Raw genomic sequence first — 9,728 nt, 5'->3', positions numbered from 1 at the left:
CGTGGGACCCACGTGACCGATCGGCTCCGTTCCAAAAATACGAAAACCATCAACCATGAAGCGGAGGCCACCCGAGCATAGAAATAGCAAGAAAGAAAAAAAACCGCACGTAAAATCTAAAAAAAACGCAAACGGACAACGAAAAAGGGGGGTGCAACACGAGGACTTCCCAGGGGGTCACCCATCCTAGTACTACTCTCGCCCAAGCACGCTTAACTGCGGAGTTCTGATGAGATCCGGTGCATTAGTGCTGGTATGATCGCACCCAAAATACTATCCATGCTTATTGCTTGTATGTCTTAAAAGACGCAGAACCTCCTTTGTTTTCGTACGCGAGGTGTGGGACCCACGTGACCGATCGGCTCCGTTCCAAAAATACGAAGACCATGAACCATGAAACGGAGGCCACCCGAGCATAGAAATAGCAAGAAAGAAAAAAAAACAAAAAAAAACCGCACGTAAAATCTAAAAAAACGCAAACGGGCAACGAAAAAGGGGGGTGCAACACGAGGACTTCCCAGGGGGTCACCGATCCTAGTACTACTCTCGCCCAAGCACGCTTAACTGCGGAGTTCTGATGGGATCCGGTGCATTAGTGCTGGTATGATCGCACCCGAAATACTATCCATGCTTATTGCTTTTATGTCTTAAAAGACACAGAACATCCTATGTTTTGGTACGCGAGGCGTCGGACTCACGTGACCGATCGGCTCCGTTCCAAAAATACGAAAACCATCAACCATGAAGCGGTGGCCACCCGAGCATAGAAATAGCAAGAAAGAAAAAAAAACAAAAAAAAAACCGCACGTAAACACGAGGACTTCCCAGGGGATCACCCATCCTAGTACTACTCTCGCCCAAGTACGCTTAACTGCGGAGTTCTGATGGGATCCGGTGCATTAGTGCTGGTATGATCGCACCCGAAATACTATCCATGCTTATTGCTTTTATGTCTTAAAAGACGCAGAACCTCCTTTGTTTTCGTACACGAGGCGTGGGACCCACGTGAACGATCGGCTCCGTTCCAAAAATACGAAAACCATCAACCATGAAGCGGAGGCCACCCGAGCATAGAAATAGCAAGAAAGAAAAAAAAACCGCACGTAAAATCTAAAAAAACGCAAACGGACAACGAAAAAGGGGGGTGCAACACGAGGACTTCCCAGGGGGTCACCCATCCTACTACTACTCTCGCCCAAGCACGCTTAACTGCGGAGTTCTGATGGGATCCGGTGCATTAGTGCTGGTATGATCGCACCAGAAATACTATCCATGCTTATTGCTTGTATGTCTTGAAAGACGCAGAACCTCCTTTGTTTTTGTACGCGAGGCGTGGGACCCACGTGACCGATCGGCTCCGTTCCAAAAATACGAAGACCATGAACCATGAAACGGAGGCCACCCGAGCATAGAAATAGCAAGAAAGAAAAAAAAACAAAAAAAAACCGCACGGAAAATTTAAAAAAACGCAAACGGGCAACTAAAAAGGGGGGTGCAACACGAGGACTTCCCAGGGGGTCACCCATCCTAGTACTACTCTCGCCGAAGCACGCTTAACTGCGGAGTTCTGATGGGATCCGGTGCATTAGTGCTGGTATTATCGCACCCGAAATACTATCCATGCTTATTGCTTTTATGTCTTAAAAGACGCAGAACTTCCTTTGTTTTTCGTACGCGAGGCGTGGGACCCACGTGACCGATCAGCTCCGTTCCAAAAATACGAAAACCATTAACCATGAAGTGGTGGCCACCCGAGCATCGAAATAGCAAGAAAGAAAAAAAACAAATAAAAAACTGCATGTAAACACGAGGACTTCCCAGGGGGTCACCCATCCTAGTACTACTCTCGCCCAAGCACGCTTAACTGCGGAGTTTTGATGGGATCCGGTGCATTAGTGCTGGTATGATCGCACCCGAAATACTATCCATGCTTATTGCTTTTATGTCTTAAAAGACGCAGAACCTCCTTTGTTTTCGTACGCGAGGCGTGGGACCCACGTGACCGATCGGCTCCGTTCCAAAAATACGAAAACCATCAACCATGAAGCGGAGGCCACCCGAGCATAGAAATAGCAAGAAAGAAAAAAAAAACAAAAAAAACAGCACGTAAAATCTAAAAAAACGCAAACGAACAACGAAAAAGGGGGTGCAACACGAGGACTTCGCAGGGGGTCACCCATCCTAGTACTACTCTCGCCCAAGCACGCTTAACTGCAGAGTTCTGATGAGATCCGGTGCATTAGTGCTGCTATGATCGCACCCGAAATACTATCCATGCTTATTGCTTGTATGTCTTAAAAGACGCAGAACCTCCTTTGTTTTCGTACGCGAGGCGTGGGACCCACGTGACCGATCGGCTCCGTTCCAAAAATACGAAGACCATGAACCATGAAACGGAGGCCACCCGAGCATAGAAATAGCAAGAAAGAAAAAAAACAAAAAAAAAACCGCACGTAAAATCTAAAAAAACGCAAACGGGCAACGAAAAAGGGGGGTGCAACACGAGGACTTCCCAGGGGGTCACCGATCCTAGTACTACTCTCGCCCAAGCACGCTTAACTGCGGAGTTCTGATGGGATCCGGTGCATTAGTGCTGGTATGATCGCACCCGAAATACTATCCATGCTTATTGCTTTTATGTCTTAAAAGACACAGAACCTCCTTTGTTTTCGTACGCGAGGCGTGGGACTCACGTGACCGATCGGCTCCGTTCCAAAAATACGAAAACCATCAACCATGAAGCGGTGGCCACCCGAGCATAGAAATAGCAAGAAAGAAAAAAAAACAAAAAAAAAACCGCACGTAAACACGAGGACTTCCCAGGGGTCACCCATCCTAGTACTACTCTCGCCCAAGTACGCTTAACTGCGGAGTTCTGATGGGATCCGGTGCATTAGTGCTGGTATGATCGCACTCGAAATATTATCCATGCTTATTGCTTTTATGTCTTAAAAGACGCAGAACCTCCTTTGTTTTCGTACGCAAGGCGTGGGACCCACGTGAACGATCGGCTCCGTTCCAAAAATACGAAAACCATCAACCATGAAGCGGAGGCCACCCGAGCATAGAAATAGCAAGAAAGAAAAAAAAACCGCACGTAAAATCTAAAAAAACGCAAACGGACAACGAAAAAGGGGGGTGCAACACGAGGACTTCCCAGGGGGTCACCCATCCTACTACTACTCTCGCCCAAGCACGCTTAACTGCGGAGTTCTGATGGGATCCGGTGCATTAGTGCTGGTATGATCGCACCAGAAATACTATCCATGCTTATTGCTTGTATGTCTTAAAAGACGCAGAACCTCCTTTGTTTTTTGTACGCGAGGCGTGGGACCCACGTGACGGCTCCGTTCCAAAAATACGAAGACCATGAACCATGAAACGGAGGCCACCCGAGCATAGAAATAGCAAGAAAGAAAAAAAAACAAAAAAAAAACCGCACGGAAAATTTAAAAAAACGCAAACGGGCAACGAAAAAAGGGGGTGGAACACGAGGACTTCCCAGGGGGTCACCCATCCTAGTACTACTCTCGCCGAAGCACGCTTAACTGCAGAGTTCTGATGGGATCCGGTGCATTAGTGCTGGTATGATCGCACCCGAAATACTATCCATGCTTATTGATTTTATGTCTTAAAAGACGCAGAACCTCCTTTGTTTTCGTACGCGAAGCGTGGGACCCACGTGACCGATCGGCTCCGTTCCAAAAATACGAAAAGCATCAACCATGAAGCAGAGGCCACCCGAGCATAGAAATAGCAAGAAAGAAAAAAAAACAAAAAAAAACCACACGTAAAATCTTAAAAAACGCAAACGGGCGACGAAAAAGGGGGGTGCAACACGAGGACTTCCCAGGGGGTCACCGATCCTAGTACTACTCTCGCCCAAGCACGCTTAACTGCGGAGTTCTGATGGGATCCGGTGCATTAATGCTGGTATGATCGCACCCGAAATACTATCCATGCTTATTGCTTTTATGTCTTAAAAGACACAGAACCTCCTTTGTTTTCGTACGCGAGGCGTCGGACTCACGTGACCGATCGGCTCCGTTCCAAAAATACGAAAACCATCAACCATGAAGCGGTGGCCACCCGAGCATAGAAATAGCAAGAAAGAAAAAAAAACAAAAAAAAAAACCGCACGTAAACACGAGGACTTCCCAGGGGGTCACCCATCCTAGTACTACTCTCGCCCAAGTACGCTTAACTGCGGAGTTCTGATGGGATCCGGTGCATTAGTGCTGGTATGATCGCACCCGAAATACTATCCATGCTTATTGCTTTTATGTCTTAAAAGACGCAGAACCTCCTTTGTTTTCGTACGCGAGGCGTGGGACCCACGTGAACGATCGGCTCCGTTCCAAAAATACGAAAACCATCAACCATGAAGCAGAGGCCACCCGAGCATAGAAATAGCAAGAAAGAAAAAAAAACCGCACGTAAAATTTAAAAAAACGCAAACGGACAACGAAAAAGGGGGGTGCAACACGACGACTTCCCAGGGGGTCACCCATCCTACTACTACTCTCGCCCAAGCACGCTTAACTGCGGAGTTCTGATGGGATCCGGTGCATTAGTGCTGGTATGATCGCACCAGAAATACTATCCATGCTTATTGCTTGTATGTCTTAAAAGACGCAGAACCTCCTTTGTTTTTGTACGCGAGGCGTGGGACCCACGTGACCGATCGGCTCCGTTCCAAAAATACGAAGACCATGAACCATGAAACGGAGGCCACCCGAGCATAGAAATAGCAAGAAAGAAAAAAAAACAAAAAAAAAACCGCACGGAAAATTTAAAAAAACGCAAACGGGCAACTAAAAAGGGGGGTGCAACACGAGGACTTCCCAGGGGGTCACCCATCCTAGTACTACTCTCGCCGAAGCACGCTTAACTGCAGAGTTCTGATGGGATCCGGTGCATTAGTGCTTGTATGATCGCACCCGAAATACTATCCATGCTTATTGCTTTTATGTCTTAAAAGACGCAGAACCTCCTTTGTTTTCGTACGCGAGGCGTGGGACCCACGTGAACGATCGGCTCCGTTCCAAAAATACGAAAACCATCAACCAAGAAGCGGAGGCCACCCGAGCATAGAAATAGCAAGAAAGAAAAAAAAACCGCACGTAAAATCTAAAAAAACGCAAACGGACAACGAAAAAGGGGGGTGCAACACGAGGACTTCCCAGGGGGTCACCCTTCCTAGTACTACTCTCGCCCAAGCATGCTTAACTGCGGAGTTCTGATGGGATCCGGTGCATTAGTGCTGGTATGATCGCACCCGAAATACTATCCATGCTTATTGCTTTTATGTCTTAAAAGACGCAGAACCTCCTTTGTTTTCGTACGCGAGGCGTGGGACGCACGTGACCGATCGGCTCCGTTCCAAAAATACGAAAACCATCAACCATGAAGCGGTGGCCACCCGAGCATAGAAATAGAAAGAAAGAAAACAAAAAAAAAACCGCACGTAAAATCTAAAAAAACGCAAACGGGCAACGAAAAAGGGAGGGTGCAAGACGAGGACTTCCCACGGGGTCACCCATCCTAGTACTACTCTCGCCCAAGCACGCTTAACTACGGAGTTCTGATGGGATCCGGTGCATTAGTGCTGGTATGATCGCACCAGAAATACTATCCATGCTTATTGCTTGTATGTCTTAAAAGACGCAGAACCTCCTTTGTTTTTGTACGCGAGGCGTGGGACCCACGTGACCGATCGGCTCCGTTCCAAAAATACGAAGACCATGAACCATGAAACGGAGGCCACCCGAGCATAGAAATAGCAAGAAAGAAAAAAAAACAAAAAAAAAACCGCACGGAAAATTTAAAAAAACGCAAACGGGCAACGAAAAAGGGGGGTGCAACAAGAGGACTTCCCAGGGGGTCACCCATCCTAGTACTACTCTCGCCGAAGCACGCTTAACTGCAGAGTTCTGATGGGATCCGGTGCATTAGTGCTGGTATGATCGCACACGAAATACTATCCATGCTTATTGATTTTATGTCTTAAAAGACGCAGAACCTCCTTTGTTTTCGTACGCGAGGCGTGGGACCCACGTGACCGATCGGCTCCGTTCCAAAAATACGAAAACCATCAACCATGAAGCGGAGGCCACCCGAGCATAGAAATAGCAAGAAAGAAAAAAAAAACAAAAAAAAACCGCACGTAAAATCTAAAAAAATGCAAACGGACAACGAAAAAGGGGGGTGCAACACGAGGACTTCCCAGGGGGTCACCCATCCTAGTACTACTCTCGCCCAAGCACGCTTAACTGCGGAGTTCTGATGAGATCCGGTGCATTAGTGCTGGTATGATCGCACCCGAAATACTATCCATGCTTATTGCTTGTATGTCTTAAAAGACGCAGAACCTCCTTTGTTTTCGTACGCGAGGCGTGGGACCCACGTGACCGATCGGCTCCGTTCCAAAAATACGAAGACCATGAACCATGAAACGGAGGCCACCCGAGCATAGAAATAGCAAGAAAGAAAAAAAAACAAAAAAAAACCGCACGTAAAATCTAAAAAAACGCAAACGGGCAACGAAAAAGGGGGGTGCAACACGAGGACTTCCCAGGGGGTCACCGATCCTAGTACTACTCTCGCCCAAGCACGCTTAACTGCGGAGTTCTGATGGGATCCGGTGCATTAATGCTGGTATGATCGCACCCGAAATACTATCCATGCTTATTGCTTTTATGTCTTAAAAGACACAGAACCTCCTTTGTTTTCGTACGCGAGGCGTCGGACTCACGTGACCGATCGGCTCCGTTCCAAAAATACGAAAACCATCAACCATGAAGCGGTGGCCACCCGAGCATAGAAATAGCAAGAAAGAAAAAAAAACAAAAAAAAAACCGCACGTAAACACGAGGACTTCCCAGGGGGTCACCCATCCTAGTACTACTCTCGCCCAAGTACGCTTAACTGCGGAGTTCTGATGGGATCCGGTGCATTAGTGCTGGTATGATCGCACCCGAAATACTATCCATGCTTATTGCTTTTATGTCTTAAAAGACGCAGAACCTCCTTTGTTTTCGTACGCGAGGCGTGGGACCCACGTGAACGATCGGCTCCGTTCCAAAAATACGAAAACCATCAACCATGAAGCGGAGGCCACCCGAGCATAGAAATAGCAAGAAAGAAAAAAAAAACCGCACGTAAAATTTAAAAAAACGCAAACGGACAACGAAAAAGGGGGGTGCAACACGAGGACTTCCCAGGGGGTCACCCATCCTACTACTACTCTCGCCCAAGCACGCTTAACTGCGGAGTTCTGATGGGATCCGGTGCATTAGTGCTGGTATGATCGCACCAGAAATACTATCCATGCTTATTGCTTGTATGTCTTAAAAGACGCAGAACCTCCTTTGTTTTTGTACGCGAGGCGTGGGACCCACGTGACCGATCGGCTCCGTTCCAAAAATACGAAGACCATGAACCATGAAACGGAGGCCACCCGAGCATAGAAATAGCAAGAAAGAAAAAAAAACAAAAAAAAAAAACCGCACGGAAAATTTAAAAAAACGCAAACGGGCAACTAAAAAGGGGGGTGCAACACGAGGACTTCCCAGGGGGTCACCCATCCTAGTACTACTCTCGCCGAAGCACGCTTAGCTGCAGAGTTCTGATGGGATCCGGTGCATTAGTGCTGGTATGATCGCACCCGAAATACTATCCATGCTTATTGCTTTTATGTCTTAAAAGACGCAGAACCTCCTTTGTTTTCGTACGCGAGGCGTGGGACCCACGTGAACGATCGGCTCCGTTCCAAAAATACGAAAACCATCAACCAAGAAGCGGAGGCCACCCGAGCATAGAAATAGCAAGAAAGAAAAAAAAACCGCACGTAAAATCTAAAAAAACGCAAACGGACAACGAAAAAGGGGGGTGCAACACGAGGACTTCCCAGGGGGTCACCCTTCCTAGTACTACTCTCGCCCAAGCATGCTTAACTGCGGAGTTCTGATGGGATCCGGTGCATTAGTGCTGGTATGATCGCACCCGAAATATTATCCATGCTTATTGCTTTTATGTCTTAAAAGACGCAGAACCTCCTTTGTTTTCGTACGCGAGGCGTGGGACGCACGTGACCGATCGGCTCCGTTCCAAAAATACGAAAACCATCAACCATGAAGCGGTGGCCACCCGAGCATAGAAATAGAAAGAAAGAAAACAAAAAAAAAACCGCACGTAAAATCTAAAAAAACGCAAACGGGCAACGAAAAAGGGAGGGTGCAAGACGAGGACTTCCCACGGGGTCACCCATCCTAGTACTACTCTCGCCCAAGCACGCTTAACTGCGGAGTTCTGATGGGATCCGGTGCATTAGTGCTGGTATGATCGCACCAGAAATACTATCCATGCTTATTGCTTGTATGTCTTAAAAGACGCAGAACCTCCTTTGTTTTTGTACGCGAGGCGTGGGACCCACGTGACCGATCGGCTCCGTTCCAAAAATACGAAGACCATGAACCATGAAACGGAGGTCACCCGAGCATAGAAATAGCAAGAAAGAAAAAAAAACAAAAAAAAAACCGCACGGAAAATTTAAAAAAACGCAAACGGGCAACGAAAAAGGGGGGTGCAACAAGAGGACTTCCCAGGGGGTCACCCATCCTAGTACTACTCTCGCCGAAGCACGCTTAACTGCAGAGTTCTGATGGGATCCGGTGCATTAGTGCTGGTATGATCGCACCCGAAATACTATCCATGCTTATTGATTTTATGTCTTAAAAGACGCAGAACCTCCTTTGTTTTCGTACGCGAGGCGTGGGACCCACGTGACCGATCGGCTCCGTTCCAAAAATACGAAAACCATCAACCATGAAGCGGAGGCCACCCGAGCATAGAAATAGCAAGAAAGAAAAAAAAAACAAAAAAAAACCGCACGTAAAATCTAAAAAAATGCAAACGGACAACGAAAAAGGGGGGTGCAACACGAGGACTTCCCAGGGGGTCACCCATCCTAGTACTACTCTCGCCCAAGCACGCTTAACTGCGGAGTTCTGATGAGATCCGGTGCATTAGTGCTGGTATGATCGCACCCGAAATACTATCCATGCTTATTGCTTGTATGTCTTAAAAGACGCAGAACCTCCTTTGTTTTCGTACGCGAGGCGTGGGACCCACGTGACCGATCGGCTCCGTTCCAAAAATACGAAGACCATGAACCATGAAACGGAGGCCACCCGAGCATAGAAATAGCAAGAAAGAAAAAAAAACAAAAAAAAAACGCACGTAAAATCTAAAAAAACGCAAACGGGCAACGAAAAAGGGGGGTGCAACACGAGGACTTCCCAGGGGGTCACCGATCCTAGTACTACTCTCGCCCAAGCACGCTTAACTGCGGAGTTCTGATGGGATCCGGTGCATTAATGCTGGTATGATCGCACCCGAAATACTATCCATGCTTATTGCTTTTATGTCTTAAAAGACACAGAACCTCCTTTGTTTTCGTACGCGAGGCGTCGGACTCACGTGACCGATCGGCTCCGTTCCAAAAATACAAAAACCATCAACCATGAAGCGGTGGCCACCCGAGCATAGAAATAGCAAGAAAGAAAAAAAAACAAAAAAAAAACCGCACGTAAACACGAGGACTTCCCAGGGGGTCACCCATCCTAGTACTACTCTCGCCCAAGTACGCTTAACTGCGGAGTTCTGATGGGATCCGGTGCATTAGTGCTGGTATGATCGCACCCGAAATACTATCCATGCTTATTGCT

The 9,728-nt window shown here is 47.4% G+C and overlaps 29 non-coding genes across 29 annotated transcripts; all 29 read right to left on the bottom strand.

The window, feature by feature from the left end:
- Positions 1–148: 148 nt before the first annotated feature.
- LOC145154334 (5S ribosomal RNA) lies at positions 149–267 on the bottom strand. The gene has a single exon (XR_013734810.1). It is a non-coding gene; the product is annotated as a 5S ribosomal RNA (ribosomal RNA).
- A 229-nt stretch (positions 268–496) lies between these two features.
- LOC145145709 (5S ribosomal RNA) lies at positions 497–615 on the bottom strand. Its single transcript, XR_013726668.1, has one exon. It is a non-coding gene; the product is annotated as a 5S ribosomal RNA (ribosomal RNA).
- A 187-nt stretch (positions 616–802) lies between these two features.
- Positions 803–922, bottom strand: LOC145151072 (5S ribosomal RNA). The gene has a single exon (XR_013731868.1). It is a non-coding gene; the product is annotated as a 5S ribosomal RNA (ribosomal RNA).
- A 219-nt stretch (positions 923–1,141) lies between these two features.
- On the bottom strand, positions 1,142–1,260 carry LOC145144678 (5S ribosomal RNA). The gene has a single exon (XR_013725684.1). It is a non-coding gene; the product is annotated as a 5S ribosomal RNA (ribosomal RNA).
- A 229-nt stretch (positions 1,261–1,489) lies between these two features.
- On the bottom strand, positions 1,490–1,608 carry LOC145147089 (5S ribosomal RNA). The gene has a single exon (XR_013728004.1). It is a non-coding gene; the product is annotated as a 5S ribosomal RNA (ribosomal RNA).
- A 187-nt stretch (positions 1,609–1,795) lies between these two features.
- LOC145150574 (5S ribosomal RNA) lies at positions 1,796–1,915 on the bottom strand. The gene has a single exon (XR_013731389.1). It is a non-coding gene; the product is annotated as a 5S ribosomal RNA (ribosomal RNA).
- A 228-nt stretch (positions 1,916–2,143) lies between these two features.
- On the bottom strand, positions 2,144–2,262 carry LOC145149073 (5S ribosomal RNA). Its single transcript, XR_013729935.1, has one exon. It is a non-coding gene; the product is annotated as a 5S ribosomal RNA (ribosomal RNA).
- Positions 2,263–2,491: 229 nt separating this feature from the next.
- Positions 2,492–2,610, bottom strand: LOC145145708 (5S ribosomal RNA). Its single transcript, XR_013726667.1, has one exon. It is a non-coding gene; the product is annotated as a 5S ribosomal RNA (ribosomal RNA).
- Positions 2,611–2,797: 187 nt separating this feature from the next.
- LOC145151158 (5S ribosomal RNA) lies at positions 2,798–2,916 on the bottom strand. The gene has a single exon (XR_013731927.1). It is a non-coding gene; the product is annotated as a 5S ribosomal RNA (ribosomal RNA).
- A 219-nt stretch (positions 2,917–3,135) lies between these two features.
- Positions 3,136–3,254, bottom strand: LOC145144677 (5S ribosomal RNA). Its single transcript, XR_013725683.1, has one exon. It is a non-coding gene; the product is annotated as a 5S ribosomal RNA (ribosomal RNA).
- A 226-nt stretch (positions 3,255–3,480) lies between these two features.
- On the bottom strand, positions 3,481–3,599 carry LOC145149988 (5S ribosomal RNA). The gene has a single exon (XR_013730820.1). It is a non-coding gene; the product is annotated as a 5S ribosomal RNA (ribosomal RNA).
- A 229-nt stretch (positions 3,600–3,828) lies between these two features.
- Positions 3,829–3,947, bottom strand: LOC145147040 (5S ribosomal RNA). Its single transcript, XR_013727957.1, has one exon. It is a non-coding gene; the product is annotated as a 5S ribosomal RNA (ribosomal RNA).
- Positions 3,948–4,135: 188 nt separating this feature from the next.
- On the bottom strand, positions 4,136–4,255 carry LOC145150765 (5S ribosomal RNA). Its single transcript, XR_013731574.1, has one exon. It is a non-coding gene; the product is annotated as a 5S ribosomal RNA (ribosomal RNA).
- A 219-nt stretch (positions 4,256–4,474) lies between these two features.
- On the bottom strand, positions 4,475–4,593 carry LOC145148337 (5S ribosomal RNA). Its single transcript, XR_013729225.1, has one exon. It is a non-coding gene; the product is annotated as a 5S ribosomal RNA (ribosomal RNA).
- Positions 4,594–4,823: 230 nt separating this feature from the next.
- Positions 4,824–4,942, bottom strand: LOC145146973 (5S ribosomal RNA). The gene has a single exon (XR_013727892.1). It is a non-coding gene; the product is annotated as a 5S ribosomal RNA (ribosomal RNA).
- A 219-nt stretch (positions 4,943–5,161) lies between these two features.
- Positions 5,162–5,280, bottom strand: LOC145145659 (5S ribosomal RNA). Its single transcript, XR_013726621.1, has one exon. It is a non-coding gene; the product is annotated as a 5S ribosomal RNA (ribosomal RNA).
- Positions 5,281–5,506: 226 nt separating this feature from the next.
- Positions 5,507–5,625, bottom strand: LOC145146328 (5S ribosomal RNA). Its single transcript, XR_013727277.1, has one exon. It is a non-coding gene; the product is annotated as a 5S ribosomal RNA (ribosomal RNA).
- A 230-nt stretch (positions 5,626–5,855) lies between these two features.
- On the bottom strand, positions 5,856–5,974 carry LOC145150466 (5S ribosomal RNA). The gene has a single exon (XR_013731290.1). It is a non-coding gene; the product is annotated as a 5S ribosomal RNA (ribosomal RNA).
- Positions 5,975–6,204: 230 nt separating this feature from the next.
- Positions 6,205–6,323, bottom strand: LOC145154333 (5S ribosomal RNA). The gene has a single exon (XR_013734809.1). It is a non-coding gene; the product is annotated as a 5S ribosomal RNA (ribosomal RNA).
- Positions 6,324–6,552: 229 nt separating this feature from the next.
- LOC145147039 (5S ribosomal RNA) lies at positions 6,553–6,671 on the bottom strand. The gene has a single exon (XR_013727956.1). It is a non-coding gene; the product is annotated as a 5S ribosomal RNA (ribosomal RNA).
- A 187-nt stretch (positions 6,672–6,858) lies between these two features.
- Positions 6,859–6,978, bottom strand: LOC145150764 (5S ribosomal RNA). Its single transcript, XR_013731573.1, has one exon. It is a non-coding gene; the product is annotated as a 5S ribosomal RNA (ribosomal RNA).
- Positions 6,979–7,198: 220 nt separating this feature from the next.
- Positions 7,199–7,317, bottom strand: LOC145144676 (5S ribosomal RNA). Its single transcript, XR_013725682.1, has one exon. It is a non-coding gene; the product is annotated as a 5S ribosomal RNA (ribosomal RNA).
- A 232-nt stretch (positions 7,318–7,549) lies between these two features.
- LOC145148105 (5S ribosomal RNA) lies at positions 7,550–7,668 on the bottom strand. The gene has a single exon (XR_013729004.1). It is a non-coding gene; the product is annotated as a 5S ribosomal RNA (ribosomal RNA).
- Positions 7,669–7,887: 219 nt separating this feature from the next.
- On the bottom strand, positions 7,888–8,006 carry LOC145145658 (5S ribosomal RNA). The gene has a single exon (XR_013726620.1). It is a non-coding gene; the product is annotated as a 5S ribosomal RNA (ribosomal RNA).
- Positions 8,007–8,232: 226 nt separating this feature from the next.
- On the bottom strand, positions 8,233–8,351 carry LOC145146209 (5S ribosomal RNA). Its single transcript, XR_013727153.1, has one exon. It is a non-coding gene; the product is annotated as a 5S ribosomal RNA (ribosomal RNA).
- Positions 8,352–8,581: 230 nt separating this feature from the next.
- Positions 8,582–8,700, bottom strand: LOC145149950 (5S ribosomal RNA). Its single transcript, XR_013730785.1, has one exon. It is a non-coding gene; the product is annotated as a 5S ribosomal RNA (ribosomal RNA).
- Positions 8,701–8,930: 230 nt separating this feature from the next.
- LOC145154332 (5S ribosomal RNA) lies at positions 8,931–9,049 on the bottom strand. The gene has a single exon (XR_013734808.1). It is a non-coding gene; the product is annotated as a 5S ribosomal RNA (ribosomal RNA).
- A 229-nt stretch (positions 9,050–9,278) lies between these two features.
- LOC145147038 (5S ribosomal RNA) lies at positions 9,279–9,397 on the bottom strand. The gene has a single exon (XR_013727955.1). It is a non-coding gene; the product is annotated as a 5S ribosomal RNA (ribosomal RNA).
- A 187-nt stretch (positions 9,398–9,584) lies between these two features.
- LOC145150763 (5S ribosomal RNA) lies at positions 9,585–9,704 on the bottom strand. The gene has a single exon (XR_013731572.1). It is a non-coding gene; the product is annotated as a 5S ribosomal RNA (ribosomal RNA).
- Between the last annotated feature and the right edge of the window lie 24 nt (positions 9,705–9,728).

This window comes from Lactuca virosa, chromosome 1 (genome assembly GCF_052849685.1).
Source record: "Lactuca virosa cultivar CGN04683 chromosome 1, Lactuca_virosa_CGN04683_v6, whole genome shotgun sequence".
NCBI classification, from domain to species: Eukaryota; Viridiplantae; Streptophyta; class Magnoliopsida; order Asterales; family Asteraceae; genus Lactuca; species Lactuca virosa.
Note: the sequence above shows the minus strand (reverse complement) of the source record. Positions and strands in the feature narration are given on the sequence as shown.